General features: G+C 46.3%; 2 non-coding genes and 3 pseudogenes across 2 annotated transcripts; all 5 read left to right on the top strand.

Annotated features, from left to right (window-relative positions):
• The first annotated feature begins 1,192 nt into the window (after window positions 1-1,192).
• Window positions 1,193-1,363, top strand: LOC146171157 (U2 spliceosomal RNA; annotated as a pseudogene).
• A 6,183-nt stretch (window positions 1,364-7,546) lies between these two features.
• LOC146171156 (U2 spliceosomal RNA) lies at window positions 7,547-7,736 on the top strand. Its single transcript, XR_014702894.1, has one exon. It is a non-coding gene; the product is annotated as a U2 spliceosomal RNA (small nuclear RNA).
• A 3,232-nt stretch (window positions 7,737-10,968) lies between these two features.
• On the top strand, window positions 10,969-11,139 carry LOC146171155 (U2 spliceosomal RNA; annotated as a pseudogene).
• A 6,184-nt stretch (window positions 11,140-17,323) lies between these two features.
• Window positions 17,324-17,513, top strand: LOC146171154 (U2 spliceosomal RNA). The gene has a single exon (XR_014702899.1). It is a non-coding gene; the product is annotated as a U2 spliceosomal RNA (small nuclear RNA).
• A 3,050-nt stretch (window positions 17,514-20,563) lies between these two features.
• LOC146171153 (U2 spliceosomal RNA) lies at window positions 20,564-20,734 on the top strand (annotated as a pseudogene).
• The last annotated feature ends 3,041 nt before the right edge of the window (window positions 20,735-23,775 follow it).

Genomic DNA, 23,775 nt, shown 5'->3' with positions numbered 1-23,775 from the left:
TGGTAATAATTAGTAATTATATTTTCGCAACTGTAAATAATTAGTAATAGTTTACCTAGCCATTGTGGTTGGTTTTGCAGAGTGTGGAAGTAATTGGTAATTATATTTACGCAAATGTAAATAATTAGTATTAAAAGTTTACCTAGCCATTGTGGTTGGTTTTACAGTGTGGTAATAATTAGTAATTATATTTACGCAACTGTAAATAATTAGTAATAATTGTTTACCTAGCCAATGTGGTTGGTTTTACAGAGTGTAGTAATTATTTACGCAACTGTAAATAATTATTAATAATTGTTTATCTAGCCAATGTGGTTGGTTTTACAGAGTGTGGTAATAATTAGTAAGTATACTATGCAACTATAAATAATTAGTAATAATTGTTTATCTAGCCAATGTGGTTGGTTTTACAGTGTGGTAATAATTAGTAATTATATTTTCGCAACTGTAAATAATTAGTAATAGTTTACCTAGCCATTGTGGTTGGTTTTGCAGAGTGTGGAAGTAATTGGTAATTATATTTACGCAAATGTAAATAATTAGTATTAAAAGTTTACCTAGCCATTGTGGTTGGTTTTACAGTGTGGTAATAATTAGTAATTATATTTACGTAACTGTAAATAATTAGTAATAATTGTTTACCTAGCCAATGTGGTTGGTTTTACAGAGTGTAGTAATTATTTACGCAACTGTAAATAATTATTAATAATTGTTTATGTAGCCAATGTGGTTGGTTTTACAGAGTGTGGTAATAATTAGTAAGTATACTATGCAACTATAAATAATTAGTAATAATTGTTTATCTAGCCAATGTGGTTGGTTTTACAGTGTGGTAATAATTAGTAATTATATTTTCGCAACTGTAAATAATTAGTAATAATTGTTTACCTAGCCAATATTGAGTAATTAGTGCAATAACCAGGACATAACATATAAATAATTATTTACTTATTTATTTCCTTTTTAATTAGTAACTGCTCATTGATTGACATATGGACATATAAGCTATGCATTTGCACATACTGTGGTGTTGCTCTGTGATTGGTCGACACCTCCACGACGTCTTCCCTTCGCGACCAATAAGTGCTGTGGCAAAAATGTGACACTTTTGCTAACGACAACTATGAGGCAATAAAGGCTTTTGCCTTAATAGTAGTAGGTATCTGCAATAAAGCATTGCTTGCAAATGTACAAAACATTTCTGGAAAACACTGTTTTAACAGCTTGATATCAGTTGCCAGTTGTAATTTGTAACCCTGACATTATACTATTTTTTGTAATGCGGCAGAGCATTCTGGGCTTGCTGTACCTCTGCCACGGGTCTACCCGGTACTGCACTACTTCCGGGACTAGCTAAGCGACTCACGGTTTTTGGGGGAGGACAATCACAACTCAAAGATGAGGCCAACTAACTTTTTTCATTCGAGCTCACTGCTATCCATGTGCCTAACACAGCAATCCTCTCAATGCCTGTCTTATTGCATTGTTGGGCGCCTCGTGCATGCAGTGACACCTTGGGTTACTTTTTCCGCGTGTCATTGCATGCGAGTCTATTATTTGAGGCAATAAAGAATGGTTTGATTAAGAATCCCCTTCAAGGGATGTGTCGAGATTTGGTAAACCATAGCTCAAGTGCTACAAACAAAAAACGGTCGACCGACGCTGTTTCTGCAACAACCGATAAGTGGCACCACTTGGGCATACATTTTTGATGGGATCGAACTGCAGTTCCTTGTCAATTTATCGCTTCTCGGCCTGTTGGCTAAGATCGCTTCTCGGCCTTTTGGCTAAAGCCTCGAGGCTGAGAAGGAAGTCATTTTACCTGGTTGGAGGGGTCGTGCTGCCCGGCTAGGGTGTCAACCCCCTCCGTTCCCGTGGTATCAGCGGTCCTGCTGCCCTGGTGCCTGGCCTGCTGCCTGGCGTCCGGGGCTCCTGCGGCTGGTGGCCTGGTGTGCTGCCTCCTGGTTCGGCGGGGTCCTGCTGCTCGTTGTCGTGCCCTGGTGCCTGGCCTGCTGCCTGGTGTCCTGGGCCCCTCCACCTGGCGGAACCCCCCCCTCCTGAGGTCCTGCTGCCTGCGGCCTGCAGTCCTTGGCCGGGTTTCCTGCCTGGCGCCCTGGTCCTGCGGTGATGGACCATCCACCTCCAAGCACTCGGCCCTCAAAGGCCCAGTGCTTCACCTTCCAGTTGCCGGAGCCAGCTCCGGCAGACGACATCATTGATGCCCTCGAGGTTGTCGTCGGTGTCGGGGGGCTGCAGTACTTGCAGCACCTCGGCGGAACTAAGTTCCTGGCTGCTGTTTCCTCAATGGCACAAGCCACCAAAGTTGTTGCCGCGGGCACTGTGCTCGTCGGCAGTCATCATGTGCCGCTGGTGCAGCTTGCTGCTCCAGTGGTTTTTGTTACTGTTTTTAGGCTGCCGCCTTGTGTCAGCGACGATGCCCTGACTGCAGCATTGACACCGTATGGAAAGGTGCGAGCCATCACGGAGCCCGGCTTCAAAGGGAAAAGCCATGTACGAAATGGGTGCCGCCTCGTTAAACTAGACATGGTACGAGCCCCACCGAATTTTCTCTCTGTCGCGGGTTATCGTGTTATGCTCGAATACCGCGGCATGAAGAGGGTATGCTCGCGGTGCGGAGGGGAAGGCCACATGGGTGCTGCCTGCCAAGCAACCAAGTGCGGACGCTGCTCAGCATACGGACACAGCACGGAGACTTGTAATACTGGTTGCAAGAGCTGTAGTGGGGCACATGCCACATCGGATTGTGTCCTGCCACGTACCTATGCTACGGCTGTAGCAGCGGCTGCTGCTGCGCACCGTGAAGGGCCAAGCGGTGCTACGGTGTCTCTGCAGGAACCATCGGACGGTGGCCACGAGTCCCGAGACTTCGAACCTGACGACGATAGAGCCTCGACGATCACTATTGCTGCGGACGAGCAAGGAGCCGCCGCCAGCCTGGAGTCCGATGACGAGGAAGGGTCCCGTTTACCGGAGCTTCCATCCTTGGAGGAAGCTTTGTTTGAGCAGGATCTTACCGCTGCACAACGGACACCATCTAAGACCTCCAGGGAATTGTCCGAGTCCTTAACAGAAGACTCTCCGCTGCACACACCTATTAAGTTGCAGGTGGAACCAGGGAGAGCCAGGAGTGAAGAACGGCCTGTTCCTGGTTCATTGGCAGCTGCGATGCCCCAGCGACCAAATAGTGGGGACTCTTCGCTGCGGCCAACGCGGAAGACGTCCTGTGCAGACGAGGACCTGGTAAAGAGGACTCTTTCTTCGGACAGCGGATCGGGCCCGTGCGGTTCGGCGCCAAAGAAAAAGCCCAAGAAAGTGGATGGCAACGAGGCAGACAAAATGGACACCAGGCCGCCAGAGAACTAAGCACCATGGCGCCAGCAGAAGAGCGACAGGGCCGTAACGGTCCACATCCCTTCCCGTTGACCTTCAGTGGTCCCGGCGTCCATTCCAAGGCGCCATCAAGGGACCACCACCCCGGCCCATCGACTCGGGCGGTACGGGGGACGAACGATGGACAGTGTACCGGTTGGGACTGTGTTGGCACGCGAGTGACTGTGTGTTTTTTTTCCACAGCCGAGTGTGCCGACTGGATCCCCTTGCAGCCCAGCCGTTGGCACCGCTTGGCATCGTCGTCCTGCCGCCGCGGGGCCGCCAGCCAAGGCGTCTCATGGACCAGGGAGCCCCCCCGTCCCAGTGCCACTTCTGCAATGCTGTGCCTTCATGGACGCTACCCGCTGCACCGTGCTGTGAGTCTGTCCGCGTCGTTTGTTTGTTCTATAGTTTCTCAGTTTGCTTTGTTATTTGAGTTCCTTCCATTTATTTGTCATGGCTTCTTTTAGGTTTGTTACCTTTAATGTTAGAGGGTTTCGCAACCCGGATAAGCAGCGCGAGATTATCCATTTTGCGCGATTACACAAAATTGATGTCTTATTTTTGCAAGAGTGCAATTTACGCACTCCATCCGATGTATTATCTTTTCGTTCCCGTTTTTATGTTGATGCTTTTTTTTCGCTAACAGACTCACGGTGCTGTGGGGTAGGGGTTATTTTCATATCTCCCGCGTTTCGCAATGGAGCGCATTGCACGTACGGTCCTGACGGGCGGGTTATTGCGGTGGATTTGTTCTTAGAAGGGCGGAAGACTCGTTTTGTGAACGTATATGCTCCAGTTACAAGAGCACTCACCAATGACTTCTTCAAATCCATTGCGCCCTTCTTTCTAGATTCCACCCCTCATGTTTTGTTGGGAGACTTTAACTGTGTCCTAGATTCGGAGCGAGACCTTAGAGGACCAGGGCAGGGCTCATCCTGCTACCACGCAAAAGAGCTACGGAAACTCGTGCGCCAGGTCCACCTCTCGGATGCGTGGGTGGTGCTACATGGAGATGAATTTATGGCCACTCGCACGAGCAGACGTAGCTCTAGCCGTATAGATAGAGTCTACGTCCCTCCCTGCTTGATACCCCTCCTGGTCTCCTGCGAGGTGCTAAATCTCCCACAAGATATGGCAAAGATGAGTGATCATGTACCTGTCATGGCCACATTGAGATGTTCAGCAGGCCGCCCGACGCGCCCGAATCTGTGGCGTATGGACGCATCGTTAATGCTGGATGGCAAGAGCATCAGCGACATTCGGGCGGAGGTGTCGAACTCTATTGCTGACATTACCCAGCTGTCACCCGAGGGGTGGGACAACCTCAAGACCGAATGGCGGGCAATTCTCGTCCGGGCAGGAAAGAAGAAAAGTGCACGGCGTACCGCTGCGCTGAACGATGTACTAAGAAGGATGAAGATAATTCAAAGTGCCGACGAGTTATCGTTCGCCATGCGAGACTACCTGGATATCTTGAGGATCAGATATCACCGCATCCTGCAAGATGGGTACCAGGATACACAAAGCAGGGATGCGCCGCCCACAGCCGAGTGCACGGCGGATTTGATGCACAGTCGAAGCACGCGCAGGCACGATGGCCGGACAGAGCGGGTGGAGAGTGTGGACATGGGCGAGGGCACAATGTCGGAGGATCCGGCTGTGATCGCGCAAGTCTTTCGGGAACACTTTGCCGCGCGATTTACGTCGGCCTCCCGAAATGAAGCTGACGGAGAGACAGATATTGCCTCCTTCTGTGACGACTTACCAGCTCTGCCCGAAGCCGAGGGGGCGGCACTTAGTGCCCCAGCGTCACGCACAGAAGTGTTGGAAGCTTTAAGAGACATGACACACTCATCCGCGCCCGGTCCGGACGGCATTATGGCTGCCTTCTACTGGCAATTCTTTGATGTTCTTGGCGGCCTGATAACTACCTTGGTCAACATGGTCATCAGGGATAGACGGAAACCTGCATCCTTCTCAGCAGGACGCATAATTTTGATCCCCAAAGAAGGGGCATCGCCGTCATCTCCAGAGGCATGGCGACCAATAACGTTATTAAATAGTGATTACAAGTTAGTTACTTCTCTGCTTGCCAAGCGCCTCCGGCCTTTTTTGGCAGATTTAATCTGCCCCTATCAATCGTCGGCGGTACCGGGACGCTCCGTGTTTGCAGCACTCACGTTCACCCGGGACGTTTTCGCATATGCACAGGAGAAAAGAGTGAGCGGAGTGTTTGTTTCACTGGATCAGGCTAAGGCCTTCGACAGGGTCGAACACCCATATTTATATCAAGTTTTAAGGTCCTATGGGATCCCAGAAGAAGTCATAGGGATCATAAAGCTTCTGTATGAAGATGTGTCGTGTGACATGTTATTGAACGGGGAGTTGCTCCCCAATTTTGCGGTAACCCGAGGAGTGCGGCAGGGTTGCCCATTGTCTCCAGCACTGTTTGTCCTGTCCCTGGACCCACTGCTGCGGCGCGTCGTCAGCGAGCGTCGCATCCGCGGCTTTCCGGGGATAGGACAGGACGAGGTGAAGATAATGGCGTACGCCGATGATATCTCCCTGTTTGTGCGTGATGGACAAAGCCTGCAGAGGTTCATGACAGTCTTTACAGAATATGCATCGCTCTCGGGCGCAAAACTGAATGTAGGAAAATGTCACGCTCTCCGCTTTGGCAGCTTCCAAGAGGCACTACCAGAACCGATCCCCTTGGTAGAAGCTGTTAGGGTACTGGGAGTACTCTTTCAAGAAGGAGGAGTATCCCCAGCTACTTGGACCCTGACTATCGATAAAGCCAACAGGGTTTTCGCAAACGCTGCACGGTTTGACTTGTCAACAGCCGCCAAAATTACGGTAATTAAGAACAGCGCGCTTGCCTTTGCGTTTTACGTGGTAAGAGTGGCAGTGATGCCAAGGCGCACGGCAGGGAGACTCTCCTCCCTAGTAGGCACTTTCCTCTGGGGAGGACAGACAGCCCTAGTGGCGCGAAATCTTGTGCAACTTCCCCGTAATAGAGGAGGCCTCGGTGTACCGTGCGTCCAAACGGTTGCGCGGACTATGCTGACCAAGCTTGTCGTCGGCCTTTTGGACCAAGCAGATTACCCAGGACGGCCCCTACTCTTGTACTGGCTAAGCACTGCGAGGAGGGCCTTCACCCCTCAAAGACATCTGGGGCCGCGAGCGGAAACACCGCACCCTTTCTACCAAGCGGCCGCCAGGTTCCAGGAAACACTTAATGTAGAGCTGCCAGAGGTAAACATAGAGGAAGTGCCGCCAACCGAGATAAGCGCCCTCATGGCGTGCGCTCGCCTCAGCGCAGAAGAGGCGGAGCGAACCGATCCTAGGAGATGGAGTACATGGGCCGCAAGCACAATGCCAGACCAAGTTAAAGACTTCGAGTGGCGACGGCGGTGGGGCGTACTCCCGACCCGGGATCGCCTCTACCGATGGGGGGTTGTCCCCAACAATCAGTGCCCGCAGTGCGGAGCACCGGAGATTGGCGATCATTTCGCGTTTGAGTGTCGGGTATCCAAAGTTATGTGGCACCTAGTACACCGCATGTTTTTGGTGCGGGGAAACCAACCGCGGGGTGCATTCGCGCGGCTAGTTGTGGCATGTACCCTTTTTGTCTTGTGGAAGCGCCGCTGCCTGGCGGAAGTACGCAGGCAGCCAGTACGAGCCATGTACCCAGCGCTGCAGAGCCTGCGCCTCCTGCTCTGGGAATACCTGTCAGAGCGGCTCGAACTAGACGGGGAGGCGCGGTTTCTGCAGCGCTGGCACACACGGTTCTTTGTTGTGAGACCAAATGGGCTAACGATGCCGACATTGCTGTATTGATGACCACATGTAGTGTGTGTTGGATCATAACATGTATGCATGTACATCCCCCCCCTTTTTTCCCTTTCCCCCCCTTTTAGTGCATTGGGATGGAGAGATTTCAGTGGTTCTCCCATTATTATTATTATTGTATATCCCTTTTTTGTACCAATTGATTGAAATTGTATAAAGGGTAAGCAGACTCTGATACGAAGATAAGACTGCTAATCTAAAGCGACTTACAACATCTGTATTGTATCGGCACATTATTCTGCATCCTTTAAATATAAGTGTATGTATTTATTTGTGCACATTGTCAATGTATCGTGCTTTATCAGTTTGGAAGTCAATAAACTTCTCTTTGTGTAGTATCTGTTCTTAACAGCTTAATATCTGTTACGGGTTCTAATTGTACCCATGATATTAAACTGATTTTTGTAGCGCGGCGGAGTGTTCGGGGCTTGCTCCAAGTCCGCCACGGGTCGACCCGGTACTGCACTACTTCCGGGACCGGCCCAGCATCTCCCCCTTTTGGGGGGAGAAGGCACAATTGAAAAAAAACAGAAAAACTGCTTTGTTTTGTTCTAGAAATTTTTGGACTTTTTTTTTCCGACTTTTTTTTCCGACTTTTTTTTTCCGACTTTTTTTTCCGACTTTTTTTTCCGACTTTTTTTTTCTGACTTTTTTTTCCGACTTTTTTTTCCGACTTTTTTTTCCGACTTTTTTTTGCGACTTTTTTTCCGACTTTTACTGTTATGTGGTTGGTTTTACAGAGTGTAGTAATTATTTACGCAACTGTAAATAATTATTAATAATTGTTTATGTAGCCAATGTGGTTGGTTTTACAGAGTGTGGTAATAATTAGTAAGTATACTATGCAACTATAAATAATTAGTAATAATAGTTTACCTAGCCATTGTGGTTGGTTTTACAGTGTGGTAATAATTAGTAATTATATTTACGCAACTGTAAATAATTAGTAATAATAGTTTACCTAGCAATTGTGGTTGGTTTTACAGAGTGTGGTTATAATTAGTAATTATATTCACGCAACTGTCAATAATTAGTAATAATTATTTACGCAACTGTAAATAATTATTAATAATTGTTTATGTAGCCAATGTGGTTGGTTTTACAGAGTGTGGTAATAATTAGTAAGTATACTATGCAACTATAAATAATTAGTAATAATTGTTTATCTAGCCAATGTGGTTGGTTTTACAGTGTGGTAATAATTAGTAATTATATTTTCGCAACTGTAAATAATTAGTAATAATAGTTTACCTAGCCATTGTGGTTGGTTTTGCAGAGTGTGGAAGTAATTGGTAATTATATTTACGCAAATGTAAATAATTAGTATTAAAAGTTTACCTAGCCATTGTGGTTGGTTTTACAGTGTGGTAATAATTAGTAATTATATTTACGCAACTGTAAATAATTAGTAATAATAGTTTACCTAGCAATTGTGGTTGGTTTTACAGAGTGTGGTTATAATTAGTAATTATATTCACGCAACTGTCAATAATTAGTAATAATTGTTTACCTAGCCAATGTGGTTGGTTTTAAAGAGTGTAGTAATTATTTACGCAACTGTAAATAATTATTAATAATTGTTTATGTAGCCAATGTGGTTGGTTTTACAGAGTGTGGTAATAATTAGTAAGTACACTATGCAACTATAAATAATTAGTAATAATTGTTTATCTAGCCAATGTGGTTGGTTTTACAGTGTGGTAATAATTAGTAATTATATTTTCGCAACTGTAAATAATTAGTAATAATAGTTTACCTAGCCATTGTGGTTGGTTTTGCAGAGTGTGGAAGTAATTGGTAATTATATTTACGCAAATGTAAATAATTATTATTAAAAGTTTACCTAGCCATTGTGGTTGGTTTTACAGTGTGGTAATAATTAGTAATTATATTTACGCAACTGTAAATAATTAGTAATAATTGTTTACCTAGCCAATGTGGTTGGTTTTACAGAGTGTAGTAATTATTTACGCAACTGTAAATAATTATTAATAATTGTTTATGTAGCCAATGTGGTTGGTTTTACAGAGTGTGGTAATAATTAGTAAGTATACTATGCAACTATAAATAATTAGTAATAATTGTTTATCTAGCCAATGTGGTTGGTTTTACAGTGTGGTAATAATTAGTAATTATATTTTCGCAACTGTAAATAATTAGTAATAGTTTACCTAGCCATTGTGGTTGGTTTTGCAGAGTGTGGAAGTAATTGGTAATTATATTTACGCAAATGTAAATAATTAGTATTAAAAGTTTACCTAGCCATTGTGGTTGGTTTTACAGTGTGGTAATAATTAGTAATTATATTTACGCAACTGTAAATAATTAGTAATAATTGTTTACCTAGCCAATGTGGTTGGTTTTACAGAGTGTAGTAATTATTTACGCAACTGTAAATAATTATTAATAATTGTTTATGTAGCCAATGTGGTTGGTTTTACAGAGTGTGGTAATAATTAGTAAGTATACTATGCAACTATAAATAATTAGTAATAATTGTTTATCTAGCCAATGTGGTTGGTTTTACAGTGTGGTAATAATTAGTAATTATATTTTCGCAACTGTAAATAATTAGTAATAGTTTACCTAGCCATTGTGGTTGGTTTTGCAGAGTGTGGAAGTAATTGGTAATTATATTTACGCAAATGTAAATAATTAGTATTAAAAGTTTACCTAGCCATTGTGGTTGGTTTTACAGTGTGGTAATAATTAGTAATTATATTTACGCAACTGTAAATAATTAGTAATAATTGTTTACCTAGCCAATGTGGTTGGTTTTACAGAGTGTAGTAATTATTTACGCAACTGTAAATAATTATTAATAATTGTTTATCTAGCCAATGTGGTTGGTTTTACAGAGTGTGGTAATAATTAGTAAGTATACTATGCAACTATAAATAATTAGTAATAATTGTTTATCTAGCCAATGTGGTTGGTTTTACAGTGTGGTAATAATTAGTAATTATATTTTCGCAACTGTAAATAATTAGTAATAGTTTACCTAGCCATTGTGGTTGGTTTTGCAGAGTGTGGAAGTAATTGGTAATTATATTTACGCAAATGTAAATAATTAGTATTAAAAGTTTACCTAGCCATTGTGGTTGGTTTTACAGTGTGGTAATAATTAGTAATTATATTTACGTAACTGTAAATAATTAGTAATAATTGTTTACCTAGCCAATGTGGTTGGTTTTACAGAGTGTAGTAATTATTTACGCAACTGTAAATAATTATTAATAATTGTTTATGTAGCCAATGTGGTTGGTTTTACAGAGTGTGGTAATAATTAGTAAGTATACTATGCAACTATAAATAATTAGTAATAATTGTTTATCTAGCCAATGTGGTTGGTTTTACAGTGTGGTAATAATTAGTAATTATATTTTCGCAACTGTAAATAATTAGTAATAATTGTTTACCTAGCCAATATTGAGTAATTAGTGCAATAACCAGGACATAGCATATAAATAATTATTTACTTATTTATTTCCTTTTTAATTAGTAACTGCTCATTGATTGACATATGGACATATCAGCTATGCATTTGCACATACTGTGGTGTTGCTCTGTGATTGGTCGACACCTCCACGACGTCTTCCCTTCGCGACCAATAAGTGCCGTGGCAAAAATGTGACACTTTTGCTAACGACAACTATGAGGCAATAAAGGCTTTTGCCTTAATAGCAGTAGGTATCTGCAATAAAGCATTACTTGCAAATGTACAAAACATTTCTGGAAAACACTGTTTTAACAGCTTGATATCAGTTGCCAGTTGTAATTTGTAACCCTGACATTATACTATTTTTTGTAATGCGGCAGAGCATTCTGGGCTTGCTGTACCTCTGCCACGGGTCTACCCGGTACTGCACTACTTCCGGGACTAGCTAAGCGACTCACGGTTTTTGGGGGAGGACAATCACAACTCAAAGATGAGGCCAACTAACTTTTTTCATTCGAGCTCACTGCTATCCATGTGCCTAACACAGCAATCCTCTCAATGCCTGTCTTATTGCATTGTTGGGCGCCTCGTGCATGCAGTGACACCTTGGGTTACTTTTTCCGCGTGTCATTGCATGTGAGTCTATTATTTGAGGCAATAAAGAATGGTTTGATTAAGAATCCCCTTCAAGGGATGTGTCGAGATTTGGTAAACCATAGCTCAAGTGCTACAAACAAAAAACGGTGGACCGACGATGTTTCTGCAACAACCGATAAGTGGCACCACTTGGGCATACATTTTTGATGGGATCGAACTGCAGTTCCTTGTCAATTTATCGCTTCTCGGCCTTTTGGCTAAGATCGCTTCTCGGCCTTTTGGCTAAAGCCTCGAGGCTGAGAAGGAAGTCATTTTACCTGGTTGGAGGGGTCGTGCTGCCCGGCTAGGGTGTCAACCCCCTCCGTTCCCGTGGTATCAGCGGTCCTGCTGCCCTGGTGCCTGGCCTGCTGCCTGGCGTCCGGGGCTCCTGCGGCTGGTGGCCTGGTGTGCTGCCTCCTGGTTCGGCGGGGTCCTGCTGCTCGTTGTCGTGCCCTGGTGCCTGGCCTGCTGCCTGGTGTCCTGGGCCCCTCCACCTGGCGGAACCCCCCCCTCCTGAGGTCCTGCTGCCTGCGGCCTGCAGTCCTTGGCCGGGTTTCCTGCCTGGCGCCCTGGTCCTGCGGTGATGGACCATCCACCTCCAAGCACTCGGCCCTCAAAGGCCCAGTGCTTCACCTTCCAGTTGCCGGAGCCAGCTCCGGCAGACGACATCATTGATGCCCTCGAGGTTGTCGTCGGTGTCGGGGGGCTGCAGTACTTGCAGCACCTCGGCGGAACTAAGTTCCTGGCTGCTGTTTCCTCAATGGCACAAGCCACCAAAGTTGTTGCCGCGGGCACTGTGCTCGTCGGCAGTCATCATGTGCCGCTGGTGCAGCTTGCTGCTCCAGTGGTTTTTGTTACTGTTTCTAGGCTGCCGCCTTGTGTCAGCGACGATGCCCTGACTGCAGCATTGACACCGTATGGAAAGGTGCGAGCCATCACGGAGCCCGGCTTCAAAGGGAAAAGCCATGTACGAAATGGGTGCCGCCTCGTTAAACTAGACATGGTACGAGCCCCACCGAATTTTCTCTCTGTCGCGGGTTATCGTGTTATGCTCGAATACCGCGGCATGAAGAGGGTATGCTCGCGGTGCGGAGGGGAAGGCCACATGGGTGCTGCCTGCCAAGCAACCAAGTGCGGACGCTGCTCAGCATACGGACACAGCACGGAGACTTGTAATACTGGTTGCAAGAGCTGTAGTGGGGCACATGCCACATCGGATTGTGTCCTGCCACGTACCTATGCTACGGCTGTAGCAGCGGCTGCTGCTGCGCACCGTGAAGGGCCAAGCGGTGCTGCGGTGTCTCTGCAGGAACCATCGGACGGTGGCCACGAGTCCCGAGACTTCGAACCTGACGACGATAGAGCCTCGACGATCACTATTGCTGCGGACGAGCAAGGAGCCGCCGCCAGCCTGGAGTCCGATGACGAGGAAGGGTCCCGTTTACCGGAGCTTCCATCCTTGGAGGAAGCTTTGTTTGAGCAGGATCTTACCGCTGCACAACGGACACCATCTAAGACCTCCAGGGAATTGTCCGAATCCTTAACAGAAGACTCTCCGCTGCACACACCTATTAAGTTGCAGGTGGAACCAGGGAGAGCCAGGAGTGAAGAACGGCCTGTTCCTGGTTCATTGGCAGCTGCGATGCCCCAGCGACCAAATAGTGGGGACTCTTCGCTGCGGCCAACGCGGAAGACGTCCTGTGCAGACTAGGACCTGGTAAAGAGGACTCTTTCTTCGGACAGCGGATCGGGCCCGTGCGGTTCGGCGCCGAAGAGAAAGCCCAAGAAAGTGGATGGCAACGAGGCAGACAAAATGGACACCAGGCCGCCAGAGAACTAAGCACCATGGCGCCAGCAGAAGAGCGACAGGGCCGTAACGGTCCACATCCCTTCCCGTTGACCTTCAGTGGTCCCGGCGTCCATTCCAAGGCGCCATCAAGGGACCACCACCCCGGCCCGTCGACTCGGGCGGTACGGGGGACGAACGATGGACAGTGTACCGGTTGGGACTGTGTTGGCACGCGAGTGACTGTGTGTTTTTTTTCCACAGCCGAGTGTGCCGACTGGATCCCCTTGCAGCCCAGCCGTTGGCACCGCTTGGCATCGTCGTCCTGCCGCCGCGGGGCCGCCAGCCAAGGCGTCTCATGGACCAGGGAGCCCCCCCGTCCCAGTGCCACTTCTGCAATGCTGTGCCTTCATGGACGCTACCCGCTGCACCGTGCTGTGAGTCTGTCCGCGTCGTTTGTTTGTTCTATAGTTTCTCAGTTTGCTTTGTTATTTGAGTTCCTTCCATTTATTTGTCATGGCTTCTTTTAGGTTTGTTACCTTTAATGTTAGAGGGTTTCGCAACCCGGATAAGCAGCGCGAGATTATCCATTTTGCGCGATTACACAAAATTGATGTCTTATTTTTGCAAGAGTGCAATTTACGCACTCCATCCGATGTATTATCTTTTCGTTCCCGTTTTTATGTTGATGCTTTTTTTTCGCTAACAGACTCACGGTGCTGTGGGGTAGGGGTTATTTTCATATCTCCCGCGTTTCGCAATGGAGCGCATTGCACGTACGGTCCTGACGGGCGGGTTATTGCGGTGGATTTGTTCTTAGAAGGGCGGAAGACTCGTTTTGTGAACGTATATGCTCCAGTTACAAGAGCACTCACCAATGACTTCTTCAAATCCATTGCGCCCTTCTTTCTAGATTCCACCCCTCATGTTTTGTTGGGAGACTTTAACTGTGTCCTAGATTCGGAGCGAGACCTTAGAGGACCAGGGCAGGGCTCATCCTGCTACCACGCAAAAGAGCTACGGAAACTCGTGCGCCAGGTCCACCTCTCGGATGCGTGGGTGGTGCTACATGGAGATGAATTTATGGCCACTCGCACGAGCAGACGTAGCTCTAGCCGTATAGATAGAGTCTACGTCCCTCCCTGCTTGATACCCCTCCTGGTCTCCTGCGAGGTGCTAAATCTCCCACAAGATATGGCAAAGATGAGTGATCATGTACCTGTCATGGCCACATTGAGATGTTCAGCAGGCCGCCCGACGCGCCCGAATCTGTGGCGTATGGACGCATCGTTAATGCTGGATGGCAAGAGCATCAGCGACATTCGGGCGGAGGTGTCGAACTCTATTGCTGACATTACCCAGCTGTCACCCGAGGGGTGGGACAACCTCAAGACCGAATGGCGGGCAATTCTCGTCCGGGCAGGAAAGAAGAAAAGTGCACGGCGTACCACTGCGCTGAACGATGTACTAAGAAGGATGAAGATAATTCAAAGTGCCGACGAGTTATCGTTCACCATGCGAGACTACCTGGATATCTTGAGGATCAGATATCACCGCATCCTGCAAGATGGGTACCAGGATACACAAAGCAGGGATGCGCCGCCCACAGCCGAGTGCACGGCGGATTTGATGCACAGTCGAAGCACGCGCAGGCACGATGGCCGGACAGAGCGGGTGGAGAGTGTGGACATGGGCGAGGGCACAATGTCGGAGGATCCGGCTGTGATCGCGCAAGTCTTTCGGGAACACTTTGCCGCGCGATTTACGTCGGCCTCCCGAAATGAAGCTGACGGAGAGACAGATATTGCCTCCTTCTGTGACGACTTACCAGCTCTGCCCGAAGCCGAGGGGGCGGCACTTAGTGCCCCAGCGTCACGCACAGAAGTGTTGGAAGCTTTAAGAGACATGACACACTCATCCGCGCCCGGTCCGGACGGCATTATGGCTGCCTTCTACTGGCAATTCTTTGATGTTCTTGGCGGCCTGATAACTACCTTGGTCAACATGGTCATCAGGGATAGACGGAAACCTGCATCCTTCTCAGCAGGACGCATAATTTTGATCCCCAAAGAAGGGGCATCGCCGTCATCTCCAGAGGCATGGCGACCAATAACGTTATTAAATAGTGATTACAAGTTAGTTACTTCTCTGCTTGCCAAGCGCCTCCGGCCTTTTTTGGCAGATTTAATCTGCCCCTATCAATCGTCGGCGGTACCGGGACGCTCCGTGTTTGCAGCACTCACGTTCACCCGGGACGTTTTCGCATATGCACAGGAGAAAAGAGTGAGCGGAGTGTTTGTTTCACTGGATCAGGCTAAGGCCTTCGACAGGGTCGAACACCCATATTTATATCAAGTTTTAAGGTCCTATGGGATCCCAGAAGAAGTCATAGGGATCATAAAGCTTCTGTATGAAGATGTGTCGTGTGACATGTTATTGAACGGGGAGTTGCTCCCCAATTTTGCGGTAACCCGAGGAGTGCGGCAGGGTTGCCCATTGTCTCCAGCACTGTTTGTCCTGTCCCTGGACCCACTGCTGCGGCGCGTCGTCAGCGAGCGTCGCATCCGCGGCTTTCCGGGGATAGGACAGGACGAGGTGAAGATAATGGCGTACGCCGATGATATCTCCCTGTTTGTGCGTGATGGACAAAGCCTGCAGAGGTTCATGACAGTCTTTACAGAATATGCATCGCTCTCGGGCGCAAAACTGAATGTAGGAAAATGTCACGCTCTCCGCTTTGGCAGCTTCCAAGAGGCACTACCAGAACCGATCCCCTTGGTAGAAGCTGTTAGGGTACTGGGAGTACTCTTTCAAGAAGGAGGAGTATCCCCAGCTACTTGGACCCTGACTATCGATAAAGCCAACAGGGTTTTCGCAAACGCTGCACGGTTTGACTTGTCAACAGCCGCCAAAATTACGGTAATTAAGAACAGCGCGCTTGCCTTTGCGTTTTACGTGGTAAGAGTGGCAGTGATGCCAAGGCGCACGGCAGGGAGACTCTCCTCCCTAGTAGGCACTTTCCTCTGGGGAGGACAGACAGCCCTAGTGGCGCGAAATCTTGTGCAACTTCCCCGTAATAGAGGAGGCCTCGGTGTACCGTGCGTCCAAACGGTTGCGCGGACTATGCTGACCAAGCTTGTCGTCGGCCTTTTGGACCAAGCAGATTACCCAGGACGGCCCCTACTCTTGTACTGGCTAAGCACTGCGAGGAGGGCCTTCACCCCTCAAAGACATCTGGGGCCGCGAGCGGAAACACCGCACCCTTTCTACCAAGCGGCCGCCAGGTTCCAGGAAACACTTAATGTAGAGCTGCCAGAGGTAAACATAGAGGAAGTGCCGCCAACCGAGATAAGCGCCCTCATGGCGTGCGCTCGCCTCAGCGCAGAAGAGGCGGAGCGAACCGATCCTAGGAGATGGAGTACATGGGCCGCAAGCACAATGCCAGACCAAGTTAAAGACTTCGAGTGGCGACGGCGGTGGGGCGTACTCCCGACCCGGGATCGCCTCTACCGATGGGGGGTTGTCCCCAACAATCAGTGCCCGCAGTGCGGAGCACCGGAGATTGGCGATCATTTCGCGTTTGAGTGTCGGGTATCCAAAGTTATGTGGCACCTAGTACACCGCATGTTTTTGGTGCGGGGAAACCAACCGCGGGGTGCATTCGCGCGGCTAGTTGTGGCATGTACCCTTTTTGTCTTGTGGAAGCGCCGCTGCCTGGCGGAAGTACGCAGGCAGCCAGTACGAGCCATGTACCCAGCGCTGCAGAGCCTGCGCCTCCTGCTCTGGGAATACCTGTCAGAGCGGCTCGAACTAGACGGGGAGGCGCGGTTTCTGCAGCGCTGGCACACACGGTTCTTTGTTGTGAGACCAAATGGGCTAACGATGCCGACATTGCTGTATTGATGACCACATGTAGTGTGTGTTGGATCATAACATGTATGCATGTACATCCCCCCCCCTTTTTTCCCTTTCCCCCCCTTTTAGTGCATTGGGATGGAGAGATTTCAGTGGTTCTCCCATTATTATTATTATTGTATATCCCTTTTTTGTACCAATTGATTGAAATTGTATAAAGGGTAAGCAGACTCTGATACGAAGATAAGACTGCTAATCTAAAGCGACTTACAACATCTGTATTGTATCGGCACATTATTCTGCATCCTTTAAATATAAGTGTATGTATTTATTTGTGCACATTGTCAATCTATCGTGCTTTATCAGTTTGGAAGTCAATAAACTTCTCTTTGTGTAGTATCTGTTCTTAACAGCTTAATATCTGTTACGGGTTCTAATTGTACCCATGATATTAAACTGATTTTTGTAGCGCGGCGGAGTGTTCGGGGCTTGCTCCAAGTCCGCCACGGGTCGACCCGGTACTGCACTACTTCCGGGACCGGCCCAGCATCTCCCCCTTTTGGGGGGAGAAGGCACAATTGAAAAAAAACAGAAAAACTGCTTTGTTTTGTTCTAGAAATTTTTGGACTTTTTTTTTCCGACTTTTTTTTCCGACTTTTTTTTTCCGACTTTTTTTTCCGACTTTTTTTTTCTGACTTTTTTTTCCGACTTTTTTTTCCGACTTTTTTTTCCGACTTTTTTTTCCGACTTTTTTTCCGACTTTTACTGTTATGTGGTTGGTTTTACAGAGTGTAGTAATTATTTACGCAACTGTAAATAATTATTAATAATTGTTTATGTAGCCAATGTGGTTGGTTTTACAGAGTGTGGTAATAATTAGTAAGTATACTATGCAACTATAAATAATTAGTAATAATAGTTTACCTAGCCATTGTGGTTGGTTTTACAGTGTGGTAATAATTAGTAATTATATTTACGCAACTGTAAATAATTAGTAATAATAGTTTACCTAGCAATTGTGGTTGGTTTTACAGAGTGTGGTTATAATTAGTAATTATATTCACGCAACTGTCAATAATTAGTAATAATTATTTACGCAACTGTAAATAATTATTAATAATTGTTTATGTAGCCAATGTGGTTGGTTTTACAGAGTGTGGTAATAATTAGTAAGTATACTATGCAACTATAAATAATTAGTAATAATTGTTTATCTAGCCAATGTGGTTGGTTTTACAGTGTGGTAATAATTAGTAATTATATTTTCGCAACTGTAAATAATTAGTAATAATAGTTTACCTAGCCATTGTGGTTGGTTTTGCAGAGTGTGGAAGTAATTGGTAATTATATTTACGCAAATGTAAATAATTAGTATTAAAAGTTTACCTAGCCATTGTGGTTGGTTTTACAGTGTGGTAATAATTAGTAATTATATTTACGCAACTGTAAATAATTAGTAATAATAGTTTACCTAGCAATTGTGGTTGGTTTTACAGAGTGTGGTTATAATTAGTAATTATATTCACGCAACTGTCAATAATTAGTAATAATTGTTTACCTAGCCAATGTGGTTGGTTTTAAAGAGTGTAGTAATTATTTACGCAACTGTAAATAATTATTAATAATTGTTTATGTAGCCAATGTGGTTGGTTTTACAGAGTGTGGTAATAATTAGTAAGTACACTATGCAACTATAAATAATTAGTAATAATTGTTTATCTAGCCAATGTGGTTGGTTTTACAGTGTGGTAATAATTAGTAATTATATTTTCGCAACTGTAAATAATTAGTAATAATAGTTTACCTAGCCATTGTGGTTGGTTTTGCAGAGTGTGGAAGTAATTGGTAATTATATTTACGCAAATGTAAATAATTATTATTAAAAGTTTACCTAGCCATTGTGGTTGGTTTTACAGTGTGGTAATAATTAGTAATTATATTTACGCAACTGTAAATAATTAGTAATAATTGTTTACCTAGCCAATGTGGTTGGTTTTACAGAGTGTAGTAATTATTTACGCAACTGTAAATAATTATTAATAATTGTTTATGTAGCCAATGTGGTTGGTTTTACAGAGTGTGGTAATAATTAGTAAGTATACTATGCAACTATAAATAATTAGTAATAATTGTTTATCTAGCCAATGTGGTTGGTTTTACAGTGTGGTAATAATTAGTAATTATATTTTCGCAACTGTAAATAATTAGTAATAGTTTACCTAGCCATTGTGGTTGGTTTTGCAGAGTGTGGAAGTAATTGGTAATTATATTTACGCAAATGTAAATAATTAGTATTAAAAGTTTACCTAGCCATTGTGGTTGGTTTTACAGTGTGGTAATAATTAGTAATTATATTTACGCAACTGTAAATAATTAGTAATAATTGTTTACCTAGCCAATGTGGTTGGTTTTACAGAGTGTAGTAATTATTTACGCAACTGTAAATAATTATTAATAATTGTTTATGTAGCCAATGTGGTTGGTTTTACAGAGTGTGGTAATAATTAGTAAGTATACTATGCAACTATAAATAATTAGTAATAATTGTTTATCTAGCCAATGTGGTTGGTTTTACAGTGTGGTAATAATTAGTAATTATATTTTCGCAACTGTAAATAATTAGTAATAGTTTACCTAGCCATTGTGGTTGGTTTTGCAGAGTGTGGAAGTAATTGGTAATTATATTTACGCAAATGTAAATAATTAGTATTAAAAGTTTACCTAGCCATTGTGGTTGGTTTTACAGTGTGGTAATAATTAGTAATTATATTTACGCAACTGTAAATAATTAGTAATAATTGTTTACCTAGCCAATGTGGTTGGTTTTACAGAGTGTAGTAATTATTTACGCAACTGTAAATAATTATTAATAATTGTTTATCTAGCCAATGTGGTTGGTTTTACAGAGTGTGGTAATAATTAGTAAGTATACTATGCAACTATAAATAATTAGTAATAATTGTTTATCTAGCCAATGTGGTTGGTTTTACAGTGTGGTAATAATTAGTAATTATATTTACGTAACTGTAAATAATTAGTAATAATTGTTTACCTAGCCAATGTGGTTGGTTTTACAGAGTGTAGTAATTATTTATGCAACTGTAAATAATTATTAATAATTGTTTATGTAGCCAATGTGGTTGGTTTTACAGAGTGTGGTAATAATTAGTAAGTATACTATGCAACTATAAATAATTAGTAATAATTGTTTATCTAGCCAATGTGGTTGGTTTTACAGTGTGGTAATAATTAGTAATTATATTTTCGCAACTGTAAATAATTAGTAATAATTGTTTACCTACCCAATATTGAGTAATTAGTGCAATAACCAGGACATAGCATATAAATAATTATTTACTTATTTATTTCCTTTTTAATTAGTAACTGCTCATTGATTGACATATGGACATATAAGCTATGCATTTGCACATACTGTGGTGTTGCTCTGTGATTGGTCGACACCTCCACGACGTCTTCCCTTCGCGACCAATAAGTGCTGTGGCAAAAATGTGACACTTTTGCTAACGACAACTATGAGGCAATAAAGGCTTTTGCCTTAATAGCAGTAGGTATCTGCAATAAAGCATTGCTTGCAAATGTACAAAACATTTCTGGAAAACACTGTTTTAACAGCTTGATATCAGTTGCCAGTTGTAATTTGTAACCCTGACATTATACTATTTTTTGTAATGCGGCAGAGCATTCTGGGCTTGCTGTACCTCTGCCACGGGTCTACCCGGTACTGCACTACTTCCGGGACTAGCTAAGCGACTCACGGTTTTTGGGGGAGGACAATCACAACTCAAAGATGAGGCCAACTAACTTTTTTCATTCGAGCTCACTGCTATCCATGTGCCTAACACAGCAATCCTCTCAATGCCTGTCTTATTGCATTGTTGGGCGCCTCGTGCATGCAGTGACACCTTGGGCTACTTTTTCCGCGTGTCATTGCATGTGAGTCTATTATTTGAGGCAATAAAGAATGGTTTGATTAAGAATCCCCTTCAAGGGATGTGTCGAGATTTGGTAAACCATAGCTCAAGTGCTACAAACAAAAAACGGTGGACCGACGCTGTTTCTGCAACAACCGATAAGTGGCACCACTTGGGCATACATTTTTGATGGGATCGAACTGCAGTTCCTTGTCAATTTATCGCTTCTCGGCCTTTTGGCTAAGATCAAAGTCTCTGTAGCCTGAACGAGAGTGCTGATTCTCGGTCGTTTAAGTGAATCGAACGGTCGTTTAAGTGAATCTGAACAGGGTTGGAGGGGTCGTGCTGCCCGGCTAGGGTGCCAACCCCCTCCGTTCCCGTGGTATCAGTGGTCCTGCTGCCCTGGTGCCTGGCCTGCTGCCTGGCGTCCGGGGCTCCTGCGGCTGGTGGCCTGGTGTGCTGCCTCCTGGTTCGGCGGGGTCCTGCTGCTCAGCGTCGTGCCCTGGTGCCTGGCCTGCTGCCTGGTGTCCTGGGCCCCTCCACCTGGCGGAACCCCCCCCTCCTGAGGTCCTGCTGCCCGCGGCCTGCAGTCCTCGGCCGGGTTTCCTGCCTGGCGCCCTGGTCCTGCAGTGATGGACCATCCACCTCCGAGCACTCGGCCCTCGAAGGCCCAGTGCTTCACCTTCCAGTTGCCGGAGCCCGCTCCGGCAGACGACATCATTGATGCCCTCGAGGGTGTCGTCGGTGTCGGGGGGCTGCAGTACTTGCAGCACCTCGGCGGAACCAAGTTCCTGGCTGCTGTTTCTTCAATGGCACAAGCCACCAAAGTTGTTGCCGCGGGCACTGTGCTCGTCGGCAGTCATCATGTGCCGCTGGTGCAGCTTGCTGCTCCAGTGGTTTTTGTTACTGTTTTTAGGCTGCCGCCATGTGTCAGCGACGATGCCCTGACTACAGCATTGACACCGTATGGAAAGGTGCGAGCCATCACGGAGCCCGGCTTCAAAGGGAAAAGCCATGTACGAAATGGGTGCCGCCTCGTTAAACTGGACATGGTACGAGCCCCACCGAATTTTCTCTCTGTCGCGGGCTATCGAGTTATGCTCGAATACCGCGGCATGAAGAGGGTATGCTCGCGGTGCGGAGGGGAAGGCCACATGGGTGCTGCCTGCCAAGCAACCAAGTGCGGACGCTGCTCAGCATACGGACACAGCACAGAGACTTGTAATACTGGTTGCAAGCGCTGTAGTGGGGCACATGCCACATCGGATTGTGTCCTGCCACGTACCTATGCTACGGCTGTAGCAGCGGCTGCTGCCGCTCACCGTGAAGGGCCAAGCGGTGCTGCTGTGTCTCTGCAGGAACCATCGGACGGTGGCCACGAGTCCCGAGACTTCGAGCCTGACGACGATAGATCCTCGACGATCACCATTGCTGCGGATGAGCAAGGAGCCGCCGCCAACCTGGAGTCTGATGACGAGGAAGGGTCCCGCTTACCGGAGCTTCCATCCTTGGAGGAAGCTTTGTTTGAGCAGGATCTTACCGCTGCACAACGGACACCATCTAAGACCTCCAGGGAATTGTCCGAGCCCTTAACAGAAGACTCTCCGCTGCACACACCTATTAAGTTGCAGGTGGAACCAGGGAGAGCCAGGAGTGAAGAACGGCCTGTTCCTGGTTCATTGGCAGCTGCGATGCCGCAGCGACCAAACAGTGGGGACTCTTCGCTGCGGCCAACGCGGAAGACGTCCTGTGCAGACGAGGACCTGGTAAAGAGGACTCTTTCTTCGGACAGCGGATCGGGCCCGTGCGGTTCGGCGCCGAAGAAAAAGCCCAAGAAAGTGGATGGCAACGAGGCAGACAAAATGGACACCAGGCCGCCAGAGAACTAAGCACCATGGCGCCAGCAGAAGAGCGACAGGGCCGTAACGGTCCACATCCCTTCCCGTTGACCTTCAGTGGTCCCGGCGTCCATTCCAAGGCGCCATCAAGGGACCACCACCCCGGCCCGTCGACTCGGGCGGTACGGGGGACGAACGATGGACAGTGTACCGGTTGGGAGTGTGTTGGCACGCGAGTGACTGTGTGTTTTTTTTCTACAGCCGAGTGTGCCGACTGGATCCCCTTGCAGCCCAGCCGTTGGCACCGCTTGGCATCGTCGTCCTGCCGCCGCTGGGCCGCCAGCCAAGGCGTCTCATGGACCAGGGAGCCCTCCCGTCCCAGTGCCATTTCTGCAATGCTGCGCCTTCATGGACGCTACCCACTGCACCGTGCTGTGAGTCTGTCCGCATCGTTTGTTTGTTCTATAGTTTCTCAGTTTGCTTTGTTATTTGAGTTCCGTCCATTTATTTGTCATGGCTTCTTTTAGGTTTGTTACCTTTAATGTTAGAGGGTTTCGCAACCCGGATAAGCAGCGCGAGATTATCCATTTTGCGCGATTACACAAAATTGATGTCTTATTTTTGCAAGAGTGCAATTTACGCACTCCATCCGATGTAATATCTTTTCGTTCCCGTTTTTATGTTGATGCCTTTTTTTCGCTAACAGACTCACGTTGCTGTGGTGTAGGGGTTATTTTCATATCTCCCGCGTTTCGCAATGGAGCGCATTGCACGTACGGTCCTGACGGGCGGGTTATTGCGGTGGATTTGTTCTTAGAAGGGCGGAAGACTCGTTTTGTGAACGTATATGCTCCAGTTACAAGGGCACTCACCAACGACTTTTTCAAGTCCATCTCACCCTTCTTCTTAGATTCCACCCCTCATGTTTTGTTGGGAGATTTTAACTGCGTGCTAGATTCGGAGCGAGACCTTAGAGGACCAGGGCAGGGCTCATCCTGCTACCACGCAAAAGAGCTACGGAAACTCGTGCGCCAGGTCCACCTC

Source organism: Amblyomma maculatum, unplaced genomic scaffold (assembly GCF_055883805.1).
Source record: "Amblyomma maculatum isolate TAMU_Amacu unplaced genomic scaffold, ASM5588380v1 scaffold_23, whole genome shotgun sequence".
Classification (NCBI taxonomy): Eukaryota; Metazoa; Arthropoda; class Arachnida; order Ixodida; family Ixodidae; genus Amblyomma; species Amblyomma maculatum.
The sequence above is the reverse complement of the archived record's forward strand: the minus strand, read 5'-3'. Positions and strand labels throughout refer to the sequence as shown.